Below are 13,743 nucleotides of genomic sequence, written 5' to 3'. Positions count from 1 at the left end.
CCCCTTGGGGAGGAGTGCGGTGCATTTAGGAAACCTAACGGGTGGCTACAGCCCCGGGGAATCTTTGTAAAGGCTACGTAGTGATGCCCTGCTGGGTCACCTTGGTAGTGATCAATGGAGAGTCATGATCTCCGGGCAGAATGGGAATCACGGCTTGTGGGTAAAGTGCACAACCTCTGCAGAGTGTTTGAAAACTGATATATCAGCCGTGCTCACGGTTATGAGCGGCCAAGGGAGCTCCAGTGATTAGTGGTACTTGATCAGAGATACTTTGGTACAGGTGGTTATGAGATTGATGGTTTTGGTTATGACTATGGTGCTGGTAAGTGGTACTCTTTCCGTTTGGAAAGGAGTACGCCGGGTTAATAACTTGGGATAATGCTAAAACTTGGCTTTCTACTAGTAAGTAATAATCTGACCAACTAAAAGCAACTGCTTGACTTATCCCCACATACAGCTAGTCCACTACAGCCAAACAGGATACTTGCTGAGTATGTTGATGTGTACTCACCCTTGCTCTACACACCAAACCCCCCCCCCATCCCCAGGTTGTCAGCATTGCAACCACTGCTCAGGCGAAGATGAAGCCGTGGAAGGAGACTTCCAGGAGTTCCAAGATTACGACGAGTTCTAGGTGTGGGTTAGCGGCAACCCCCAGTCGGCTGCCTGTGAAGGCCGCGGTTATCTACGTTTCTTTTCCGCACTTTGGTTTACTGTAAGGACTATATGGACGTCTCAGACGTATGATGTAATCGACTATTTCCCTTATTAATACTATTTTGAGCACTGTGTGATGATGTCCATATTATGTAACTGCTGTGTACGTGAATAACTGATCCTGGCACGTACATGGTTCGCATTCGGTTTGCCTTCTAAAACCGGGTGTGACAACTTACTCCCGCCGATGCTTATGTAAGCAATCGAGCCGAATAGATCCATGTGTAGGAGCTCCAGTGGCCTGTCGGTCGTCATGATGTTTTTGTGTGGATGATGGGCTCCAACCTGCTTCCCTGCCTGGCATGCGCTACAAATCCTGTCTTTCTCAAAATGAACATTTGTTAATCCTAAAATGTGTTCTCCTTTTAGAAGCTTATGAAGATTCTTCATCCCAACATGGGCTAGTCGACGGTGCCAGAGCCAACCCATGTTAGTCTTAGCAATTAAGCAAGTGTCAAGTTCAGCTCTATCAAAATCTACCAGGTATAGCTGACCTTCTAACACTCCCTTAAATGCTATTGAATCATCACTTCTTCTAAAGACAGTGACACCTACATCAGTGAATAGACAGTTGTAGCCCATTTGACATAATTGGGAAACAGAAAGCAAGTTGTAATCTAATGAATCAACAAGAAAAACATTGGAAATGGAATGGTCGGGTGAAATAGCAATTTTACCCAAACCTTTGACCAAACCTTGATTTCCATCCCCGAATGTGATAGCTCGTTGGGGATCTTTGTTTTTCTCATATGAGGAGAACATATTCTTCTCCCCTGTCATGTGGTTTGTGCACCCGCTGTCGAGTATCCAACTTGAGCCCCCGGATGCATAAACCTACAAAACAAGTTTAGTTCTTGACTTTAGGTACCCAAACGGTTTTGGGTCCTTTGGCATTAGATACAAGAACTTTGGGTACCCAAACACAAGTCTTTGACCCCTTGTGTTTGCCCCCAACAAACTTGGCAACTACCTTGCCGGATTTGTTAGTTAAAACATATGATGCATCAAAAGTTTTAAAAGAAATGTCATGCTCATTTGATGCACTAGGAGTTCTCTTCTTAGGCAACTTAGCACGGGTTGGTTGCCTAGAGCTAGATGTCTCACCCTTATACATAAAAGCATGGTTAGGGCCAGAGTGAGACTTCCTAGAGTGAATTTTCCTAATTTTGCTCTCAGGATAACCGGCAGGGTATAAAATGTAACCCTCGTTATCCTGAGGCATGGGAGCCTTGCCCTTAACAAAATTTGACAATCTTTTAGGAGGGGCACTAAGTTTGACATTGTCTCCCCTTTGGTAGCCAATGCCATCCTTAATGCCAGGGTGTCTCCCATTATAGAGCATACTTCTAGCAAATTTAAACTTTTCATTTTCTAAGTTATGCTCGGCAATTTTTGCATCTAATATTGCTATATGATCATTTTGTTGTTTAATCAAAGTCATGTGATCATGAATAGCATTAATATCAACATCTTTACATCTAGTACAAATGGAAACATGCTCAACACTAGATGTAGAGGGTTTGCATGAATTAAGTTCAACGATCTTAGCACACAAGATATCATTATTATCTCTAAGATCGGAAATTGTAACATTGCAAACATCTAGTTCTTTAGCCTTAGCAATTAAATTTTCATTTTCTACTCTAAGGCTAGCAAGAGAAATGTTTAATTCTTCAATCTTAGCAAGCAAATCATCATTATCATTTCTAAGATTGGGAATTGAAACATTACAAACATGTGAGTCAACCTTAGCATTTAAACTAGCATTTTCATTTCTAAGGTTGGCAATAGTATCATGGCAAGTACTTAGCTCACTAGATAATTTCTCACATTTTTCTACCTCTAGAGCATATGCATTTTTAACCTTAACATGCTTTTTATTTTCCTTGATTAGAAAGTCCTCTTGGGAGTCCAAGAGGTCATCCTTTTCATGGATGGCACTAATTAGCTCATTTAGTTTTTCCTTTTGTTCCATGTTAAGGTTGGCAAAAAGAACGCGCAAGTTATCCTCCTCATTGCTAGCATCATCATCATCACTAGAGGTTTCATATTTAGTGGAGGATCTTGATTTTACCTTCTTCCTTTTGCCATCCTTTGCCATGAGGCACTTGTGGCCGACGTTTGGGAAGAGGAGTCCCTTGGTGACGGCGATGTTGGCGGCGTCCTCGTCGGAGGAGGAGTCGGTGGAGCTCTCGTTGGAGTCCCACTCGTGGCACACGTGGGCATCGCCGCCCCTCTTCTTGTGGTACCTCTTCTTTTCTTTCCTCTTTCCCTTCTTGTCGTTATCCCTGTCACTGTCACTTGATAATGGACATTTAGCGATAAAGTGACCGGGCTTACCACACTTGTAGCAAACCTTCTTGGAACAGGATTTGTAATCCTTCCCCTTCCGTTGCTTGAGGATTTGGCGAAAGCTTTTGATGATTAAAGCCATCTCCTCATTGTCGAGCTTGGAGGCGTCAATTGGTTGTCTACTCGGTGTAGACTCCTTCTTCTTCTCCTCCGTCGCCTTAAATGCCACCGGTTGTGCTTCGGACGTGGAGGGTTCATCAAGCTCGTTGATCTTCTTGGAGCCCTTGATCATACATTCAAAGCTCACAAAATTCCCGATAACTTCCTCGGGGGTCATTTGAGTATATCTAGGATTACCACGAATTAATTGAACTTGAGTGGGGTTAAGGAAAATGAGTGATCTAAGAATAACCTTAACCACCTCGTGGTCATCCCACTTCTTGCTCCCGAGGTTGCGCACTTGGTTCACCAAAGTCTTGAGCCGGTTGTACATGTCTTGTGGCTCTTCCCCTTGGCGAAGTCGAAAGCGACCGAGCTCCCCCTCGATCGTTTCCCGCTTGGTGATCTTTGTTAGTTCATCACCCTCGTGCGCGGTCTTGAGGAGGTCCCAAATTTCCTTTGCATTCTTCAACCCTTGCACCTTGTTGTATTCCTCTCTATTTAGAGAGGCCAAGAGTATGGTTGTGGCTTGGGAGTTGAAATGCTCGATTTGGGCCACCTCGTCCTCATCATAATCCTCATCCCCTACGGATGGTACCTGTGCTCCAAACTCAACAACATTCCATATACTTTTGTGGAGTGAGGTTAGATGAAATTTCATTAAATCACTCCACCTAGCATAATCTTCACCGTCAAAGGTTGGCGGTTTGCCTAATGGAACGGAAAGTAACGGAGTATGTCTAGATGTACGAGGATAGTGTAAGGGGATCTTACTAAACTTCTTACGCTCTTGGCGTTTAGAAGTTACGGAGGGCGCATCGGAGCCGGAGGTCGATGTTGATGAAGTGTCGGTCTCGTAGTAGACCACTTTCCTCATCCTCTTGTGCTTGTCCCAACTCCGATGTGACTTGTGAGAGGAAGATCTCTCCTTCTTCTCTTTGTGGTGAGAAGAATATTTCTTCTCCTTCCCTTTGTTGGAGGAGCTCTTCTTCTTCTCCTTCCTCTTGGTGCGGGACTCTTCCGATGAAGTGCTCCCGTGGCTTGTAGTGGGCTTTTCGCCGGTCTCCATCTCCTTCTTGGCGTGATCTCCTGACATCACTTCGAGCGGTTAGGCTCTAATGAAGCACCGGGCTCTGATACCAATTGATAGTCGCCTAGAGGGGGGTGAATAGGGCGAAACTGAAATTTACAAATATAAACACAACTACAAGCCGGGTTAGCGTTAGAAATATAAACGAGTCCACGAGAGAGGGTGAAAAACAAATCGCAACCAAATGGAGAGTGTGACACGGGATTTGTTTTACCGAGGTTCGGTTCTCGCAAACCTACTCCCCGTTGAGGAGGCCACAAAGGCCGGGTCTCTTTCAACCCTTCCCTCTCTCAAACGATCCCACGGATCGAGTGAGCTTTCTCTTCTTAATCACTTGGAACACAAAGTTCCCACAAGGACCACCACAAGTTTGGTGTCTCTTGCCTCAATTACAAGTGAGTTTGATCGCAATGAAAGAATCAAGAAAGAAGAAAGCAATCCAAGCGCAAGAGCTCGAAAGAACACAAGCAAATCTCTCTCTCTAGTCACTAGAGCGTTGTGTGGAATTTGGAGAGGATTTGATCTCTTTGGTGTGTCTAGAATTGAATGCTAGAGCTCTTGTAAGTAGTTGGGAAGTGGAAAACTTGGATGCAATGAATGGTGGGGTGGTTGGGGTATTTATAGCCCCAACCACCAAACTTGACCGTTGGTGGAGGCTGTCTGTTCGATGGCGCACCGGACAGTCCGGTGCACACCGGACATGTCCGGTGTCCTAGCCACGTCACCAGTGCCGTTGGAATCTGACCGTTGGAGTTCTGACTTCTAGGCCCGCCTCGATGTCCGGTGGCGCACCGGACATGAACTGTTCAGTGTTCGGTGCGCCGGTATGGGCGCGCCTGCCTTCTGCACGCGCTGTGCGCGCATTTAATGCGTTGCAGGTAGCCGTTGGCGCGAAGTAGCCGTTGCTCCGAGGATGCACCGGACAGTCCGGTGCACACCGGACATGTCCGGTGAATTATAGCGGAGCAGCCTTCGTGAAATCCCGAGGCTGGCGAGTTCCGGAGCAGCGTCTTCGTTGGAGCACCGGACACTGTCCGGTGTACACCGGACAGTCCGGTGAATTATAGTGCGCCGGTTCTGGATTTTCCCGAAGGTGACGAGTTGGAGTTGGAGTCCTCTGGTGCACCGGACACTGTCCGGTGGCACACAGGACAGTCCGGTGCGCCAGACCAGAGGAGCCTTCGGTTGCTCCTTTGCTCTTTTGTTGAACTCAATACTTGGTATTTTTATTGGCTAAGTGTGAACCTTTTGCACCTGTATAACTTATACACTAGAATAAACTAGTTAGTCCAAAGATTTGTGTTGGGCAATTCAACCACCAAAACTATATAGGAACTAGGTGTAAGCCTAATTCCCTTTCAAAGACCCATTAAACTCTTAAATACAAAGGACAGAACATTTGTGCAAAAACAACAAAATTGGAGCTACCATCATGAAACACAAGAATAGCATTCAACTTCCACATTCATTATTGAAATGCTTTGAATTGTGAAAGGGAATTAGGCTTACACCTAGTCCCTAATTAATTTTGGTGGTTGAATTGCCCAACACAAATAATTGGACTAACTAGTTTGCCCAAGTGTATGGATTACACAGGTGTAAAAGGTTCACACTCAGCCAATAAAAAGACCAAGTGTTGGATTCATCAAAAGAGCAAAGGGCCAACCGAAGGCACCTCTGGTCTGGCGCACCGGACTGTCCGGTGTGCCACCGGACAGTGTCCGGTGCACCACCGGACATGTCCGGTGCACCAGAGGACTCCAACGCAAACTCGCTACCTTCGGGAATTTCCAGAGGCGACTCCGCTATAATTCACCGGACTGTCCGGTGTACACCGGACAGTGTCCGGTGCGCCAAGGGAGGTCGGCCTCAGGAACTCGCCAGCTTCGGGAAAACTCCAACGGCTAGTCCGCTATAATTCACCGGACTGTCCGGTGTGCACCGGACTGTCCGGTGCGACTCCGAAGCAATGGTCATCTCCGCGCCAACGGCTCTCTGCCGCGCATTTAATGCGCGCTCTGCGCGCGCAGAAGTCAGGCGCGCCCATACTGGCACACCGGACAAGGAACAGTAGCTGTCCGGTGTGCACCGGACACCCAGGCGGGCCCACAAGTCAGAAGCTCCAACGGTCAGAATCCAACGGCAGTGATGACGTGGCAGGGGGCACCGGACTGTCCGGTGTGCACCGGACTGTCCGGTGCGCCATCGAACAGACAGGTTCCCAACGGCCACTTTTGGTGGTTGGGGCTATAAATACCCCAACCACCCCACCATTCATTGCATCCAAGTTTTCCACTTCCCAACTACTACAAGAGCTCTAGCATTCAATTCTAGACACACCAAAGAGATCAAATCCTCTCCAAACTCCACACAACGCCATTGTGATTAGAGAGAGTGATTTGCTTGTGTTCTTTCGAGCTCTTGCGCTTGGATTGCTTTCTTCTTTCTTGATCCTTTCTTTGCAATCAAACTCACTTGTAATTGAGGCAAGAGACACCAAATTTGTGGTGGTCCTTGTGGGAACTTTGTGTTCCAAGTGATTGAGAAGAGAAAGCTCACTCGATCCGTGGATCGTTTGAGAGAGGGAAGGGTTGAAAGAGACCCGGCTTTGTGGCCTCCTCAATGGGGAGTAGGTTTGCAAGAACCGAACCTCAGTAAAACAAATCTCCGTGTCTCACTTGCTTATTCGCTTAGGATTTGTTTTGCGCCCTCTCTTGCGGACTCGTTTCTTATTACTAACGCTAACCTCAGCTTGTAGTTGTGTTTATATTTGTAAATTTCAGTTTCTCCCTATTCACCCCCCCTCTAGGCGACTTTCAATTGGTATCAAAGCCCGGTGCTTCATTAGAGCCTAACCGCTCGAAGTGATGTCGGGAGATCACGCCAAGAAGGAGATGGAGACCGGCGAAAAGCCCACTACAAGCCAAGGGAGCACTTCATCGGAAGAGTCCCACACCAAGAGGAGGGAGAAGAAGAAGATCTCCTCCAACAAAGGGAAGGAGAAGAAATCTTCTTCTCACCACAAAGAGAAGAAGGAAAAATCTTCTTCCCACAAGCCGCATCGGAGTGGGGACAAGCAAAAGAGGATGAGGAAAGTGGTCTACTACGAGACCGACACTTCATCAACATCGACCTCCGGCTCCGACGCGCCCTCCGTAACTTCTAAACGCCAAGAGCGTAAGAAGTTTAGTAAGATCCCCCTACACTACCCTCGCATTTCTAAACATGCACCTTTACTTTCCGTTCCATTAGGCAAACCACCAACTTTTGATGGTGAAGATTATGCTAGGTGGAGTGATTTAATGCGATTTCATCTAACCTCACTCCACAAAAGTATATGGGATGTTGTTGAGTTTGGTGCACAGGTACCATCGGTAGGGGATAAGGATTATGATGAGGATGAGGTGACCCAAATCGAGCACTTCAACTCTCAAGCAACAACGATACTCCTCGCCTCTTTAAGTAGAGAGGAGTATAACAAAGTTCAAGGGTTGAAGAGCGCCAAGGAGGTTTGGGATGTGCTCAAAACCGCGCACGAGGGAGATGAGCTCACAAAGATCACCAAGCGGGAAACGATCGAGGGGGAGCTCGGTCGGTTCCGGCTTCGCAAAGGGGAAGAGCCACAACATATGTACAACCGGCTCAAGACCTTGGTGAACCAAGTGCGCAACCTCGGGAGCATAAAGTGGGACGACCACGAGGTGGTTAAGGTTATTCTAAGATCACTTATTTTCCTTAACCCTACTCAAGTTCAATTAATTCGTGGTAATCCTAGATATACTAAAATGACCCCCGAGGAAGTAATCGGGCATTTTGTAAGTTTTGAGTGCATGATCGAAGGCTCGAGGAAAATCAACGAGCTTGACGAACCCACCACATCCGAAGCTCAACCCGTCGCATTCAAGGCGACGGAAGAAAAGAAGGAGGAGGCTACACCAAGTCGACAACCAATAGACGCCTCCAAGCTCGACAATAAGGAAATGGCGCTCGTCATCAAGAGCTTCCACCAAATCCTCAAGCAAAGGAGAGGGAAAGACTACAAGTCCCGCTCCAAGAAGGTTTGCTACAAGTGTGGTAAGCCCGGTCATTTTATTGCTAAATGTCCTATATCTAGTGACAGTGACCGAGGCGACGATAAGAAGGAGAGAAGAAAGGAGAAGAAGAGGTACTACAAGAAGAAAGGCGGCGATGCCCATGTATGTCGAGAGTGGGACTCTGACGAAAGCTCAAGCGACTCCTCCGACGACGAGGACGCCGCCAACATCGCCGTCACCAAAGGGCTTCTCTTCCCCAACGTCGGCCCCAAGTGCCTCATGGCAAAGGACGGCAAAAGGAAAAAGGTTAAATCTAACTCCTCCACTAAATATGAATCTTCTAGTGATGATAATGCTAGTGATGAGGAGGATAGTTTGCGTTCCCTTTTTGCCAACCTTAACATAGCTCAAAAGGAAAAATTAAATGAATTAGTCAGCGCTATTCATGAAAAGGATGACCTTTTGGATTCCCAAGAGGATTGTCTAATTAAAGAAAACAAGAAACATGTTAAGGTTAAAAAGGCTTATGCTCTAGAAATTGAGAAATGTGAAAAATTATCTAGTGAGCTAAGCACTTGCCGTGAGATGATTGACAACCTTAGACATGAAAATGCTAGTTTAAATGCTAAGGTTGATTCACATGTTTGTAATGTTTCAATTCCCAATCCTAGAGATAATAATGATGATTTGCTTGCTAGGATTGAAGAATTAAACATTTCTCTTGCTAGCCTTAGAATAGAAAATGAAAATTTAATTGCTAAGGCTAAAGATTTTGATGTTTGCAAAACTACAATTTCCGATCTTAGGGATAAAAATGATATTCTTCATGCTAAGATTGTTGAACTTAATTCTTGCAAACCCTCTACATCTATTGTTGAGCATGTATCTATTTGTACTAGATGTAGAGATGTTGATGTTAATGCTATTCATGATCATATGGCTTTAATTAAACAACAAAATGATCATATAGCAAAACTAGATGCTAAAATTGCCGAGCACAACTTAGAAAATGAGAAATTTAAATTTGCTCGTAGCATGCTTTATAATGGGAGACGCCCGGGCATTAAGGATGGCATTGGCTTCCAAAGGGGAGACAATGTCAAAATTAGTGCCCCTCCTAAGAGATTCTCCAACTTTGTTAAGGGCAAGGCTCCCATGCCTCAGGATAACGAGGGTTACATTTTATACCCTGCCGGTTATCCCGAGAGCAAAATTAGGAGAATTCATTCTAGGAAGTCTCACTCTGGCCCTAATCATGCTTTCATGTATAAGGGTGAGACATCTAGCTCTAGGCAACCAACCCATGCTAAGTTGCCTAGAAAGAAAACTCCTAGTGCATCAAATGATCATAATATTTCATTTAAAACTTTTGATGCATCTTATGTTTTGACTAACAAATCCGGCAAGGTAGTTGCCAAGTATGTTGGGGGCAAACACAAGGGGTCAAAGACTTGTGTTTGGGTACCCAAAGTTCTTGTGTCTAATGCCAAAGGACCCAAAACCATTTGGGTACCTAAAGTCAAGAACTAAACTTGTTTTGTAGGTTTATGCATCCGGGGGCTCAAGTTGGATACTCGACAGCGGGTGCACGAACCACATGACTGGGGAGAAAAAGATGTTCTCCTCATATGAGAAAAACCAAGATCCCCAAAGAGCGATCACATTCGGGGATGGAAATCAAGGTTTGGTCAAAGGTTTGGGTAAAATAGCTATATCTCCTGACCACTCCATTTCCAATGTTTTTCTTGTAGATTCTTTAGATTACAACTTGCTTTCTGTTTCTCAATTATGTCAAATGGGCTACAACTGTCTTTTTACTGATATTGGTGTCACTGTCTTTAGAAGAAGTGATGATTCAATAGCATTTAAGGGAGTGTTAGAGGGTCAGCTATACTTGGTAGATTTTGATAGAGCTGAACTCGACACTTGCTTAATTGCTAAGACTAACATGGGTTGGCTCTGGCACTGCCGACTAGCCCATGTTGGGATGAAGAATCTTCACAAGCTTCTAAAGGGAGAACACATTTTAGGATTAACAAATGTTCATTTTGAGAAAGACAGGATTTGTAGCGCATGCCAAGCAGGGAAGCAAGTTGGCTCTCATCATCCGCATAAGAACATAATGACGACCGACAGGCCACTGGAACTCCTACACATGGACCTATTCAGCCTGATCGCTTACATAAGCATCAGCGGGAGTAAGTACTGTCTAGTTATTGTGGATGATTATTCTCGCTTCACTTGGGTATTCTTTTTACAGGAAAAATCCCAAACCCAAGAGACCTTAAAGGGATTCTTGAGACGGGCTCAAAATGAGTTCGGCTTAAGAATCAAGAAAATTAGAAGCGATAACGGGACGGAGTTCAAGAATTCTCAAATTGAAGGCTTCCTAGAGGAGGAGGGCATCAAGCATGAGTTCTCTTCTCCCTACACGCCACAACAAAATGGTGTAGTGGAGAGGAAGAATAGAACTCTATTGGACATGGCAAGGACCATGCTTGATGAGTACAAGACTTCGGATCGGTTTTGGGCCGAGGCGGTCAACACCGCTTGCTACGCCATCAACCGGTTATATCTACACCGAATCCTCAAGAAGACATCATACGAACTCCTAACCGGTAAAAAGCCCAATATTTCATATTTTAGAGTCTTTGGTAGCAAATGCTTTATACTTGTTAAAAGAGGTAGAAAATCTAAATTTGCTCCTAAGACTGTAGAAGGCTTTTTACTAGGATATGATTCAAACACAAGGGCATATAGAGTCTTTAACAAGTCCTCGGGACTAGTTGAAGTTTCTTGTGACGTTGTGTTTGATGAGACTAACGGCTCTCAGGTAGAGCAAGTTGATCTTGATGAGATAGGTGAAGAACAGGCTCCGTGCATCGCTCTAAGGAACATGTCCATTGGGGATGTGTGTCCTAAGGAATCCGAAGAGCCTTCAAATGCTCAAGATCAACCGTCCTCCTCCACGCAAGCATCTCCACCAACTCAAAATGAGGATGAGGCTCAAGTTGATGAAGAAGGAGATCAATCAAATGAGCCACCTCAAGATGACGGCATAGATCAAGGGGGAGATGCAAATGTTCAAGAAAAGGAGGATGAGCAAGAGCAAAGGCCGCCACACCCAAGAGTCCACCAAGCAATCCAACGAGATCACCCCGTCGACACCATCCTCGGCGACATTCATAAGGGGGTAACCACTAGATCTCGTGTTGCTCATTTTTGTGAACATTACTCTTTTGTTTCCTCTATTGAGCCACACAGGGTAGAGGAAGCACTTCAAGACTCGGATTGGGTGGTGGCGATGCAAGAGGAGCTCAACAACTTCACGAGGAATGAGGTATGGCATTTAGTTCCACGTCGTAATCAAAATGTTGTAGGAACCAAATGGGTCTTCCGCAACAAGCAAGACGAGCATGGTGTGGTGACAAGGAACAAAGCTCGACTTGTGGCCAAGGGATACTCCCAAGTCGAAGGTTTGGATTTCGGTGAAACCTATGCACCCGTAGCTAGGCTTGAGTCAATTCGCATATTATTTGCCTATGCTACTTACCATGGCTTTAAGCTTTATCAAATGGACGTGAAAAGTGCCTTCCTCAATGGACCAATCAAAGAAGAGGTCTATGTTGAGCAACCTCCCGGCTTTGAAGACAGTGAGTATCCTAACCATGTCTATAAGCTCTCTAAGGCGCTTTATGGGCTCAAGCAAGCCCCGAGAGCATGGTATGAATGCCTTAGGGATTTTCTTATTGCAAATGGATTCAAAGTCGGAAAAGCAGATCCTACACTCTTTACTAAAACTCTTGAAAATAACTTGTTTGTATGCCAAATTTATGTTGATGATATTATATTTGGGTCTACTAACGAGTCTACATGTGAAGAGTTTAGTAGGATTATGACACAGAAGTTCGAGATGTCTATGATGGGGGAGTTGAAGTATTTCTTAGGATTTCAAGTGAAGCAACTTCAAGAGGGCACCTTCATTAGCCAAACAAAGTACACTCAAGATATTCTAAGCAAGTTTGGGATGAAGGATGCCAAGCCCATCAAGACACCCATGGGAACTAATGGGCATCTCGACCTCGACACGGGAGGTAAGTCTGTGGATCAAAAGGTATACCGGTCGATGATAGGTTCTTTACTCTATTTATGTGCATCTCGACCGGATATTATGCTTTCCGTATGCATGTGTGCAAGATTCCAAGCCGACCCTAAGGAAGCTCACCTTACGGCCGTAAAACGAATCTTGAGATATTTGGCTTATACTCCTAAGTTTGGGCTTTGGTATCCTAGGGGATCCACATTTGATTTGATTGGATATTCGGATGCTGATTGGGCGGGGTGTAAAATCAATAGGAAGAGCACATCGGGGACTTGCCAGTTCTTGGGAAGATCCTTGGTGTCTTGGGCTTCAAAGAAGCAAAATTCGGTTGCTCTTTCCACCGCCGAAGCCGAGTATATTGCCGCAGGCCATTGTTGCGCGCAATTGCTTTGGATGAGGCAAACCCTGCGGGACTACGGTTACAAATTAACCAAAGTCCCTTTGCTATGTGATAATGAGAGTGCAATCAAAATGGCCGACAATCCTGTCGAGCATAGCCGCACTAAGCACATAGCCACTCGGTATCACTTTCTTAGAGATCACCAACAAAAGGGAGATATCGAGATTTCTTACATTAATACTAAAGATCAATTAGCCGATATCTTTACCAAGCCTCTTGATGAACAATCTTTTAACAAACTTAGGCATGAGCTCAATATTCTTGATTCTAGGAACTTCTTTTGTTAAAAATTGCACACATTGCTCTTTTATATACCTTTGATCATGTCTCTTTTATATGTTATGACTAATGTGTTTTCAAGTCTATTTCAAACCAAGTCATAGGCATATTGAAAGGGAATTGGAGTCTTCGGCGAAGACAAAGGCTTCCACTCCGTAACTCATACTTCGCCATCACTCCAAGCAACTCTCTATTCCTTGGGGAGAAATGAGCATCAAGGAAAAGGACTTCGTCTTTGGTATACTCTTAACTCATTCATTTATGACCAAAGGGGAAGAAAGCACTTAGAGGGCTCTAATGGTTCCGTTTTTGGCGATTCATGCCAAAAAGGGGGAGAAATGAGCCCAAAGCAAAAGGACCGCACCACCACCAATTTCAATCAAAAACTTAGTGTTGAATATTTTCAATTGGTTTTCCTATTGTGTTCAAAAGGGGGAGAAAGTAGTATTTCAAAAATAGTATATCAAAACCCTCTTGAACACTAAGAGGAGGATCCCTTTAAGGGGGAGTTTTGTTTAGTCAAAGGAAAAGCATTTGAAATAGGGGGAGAAAATTTCAAATCTTGAAAATGCTTTGCAAAATCTTATTCATTTATCTTTGACTATTTGCAAAAGAACTTTAAAAAGGATTTACAAAATAGTTTGCAAAAACAAAACTCGTGGTGCAAATA

This window comes from Zea mays, chromosome 5 (assembly GCF_902167145.1).
Source record: "Zea mays cultivar B73 chromosome 5, Zm-B73-REFERENCE-NAM-5.0, whole genome shotgun sequence".
Taxonomy (NCBI): domain Eukaryota; kingdom Viridiplantae; phylum Streptophyta; class Magnoliopsida; order Poales; family Poaceae; genus Zea; species Zea mays.
Note: the sequence above shows the minus strand (reverse complement) of the source record.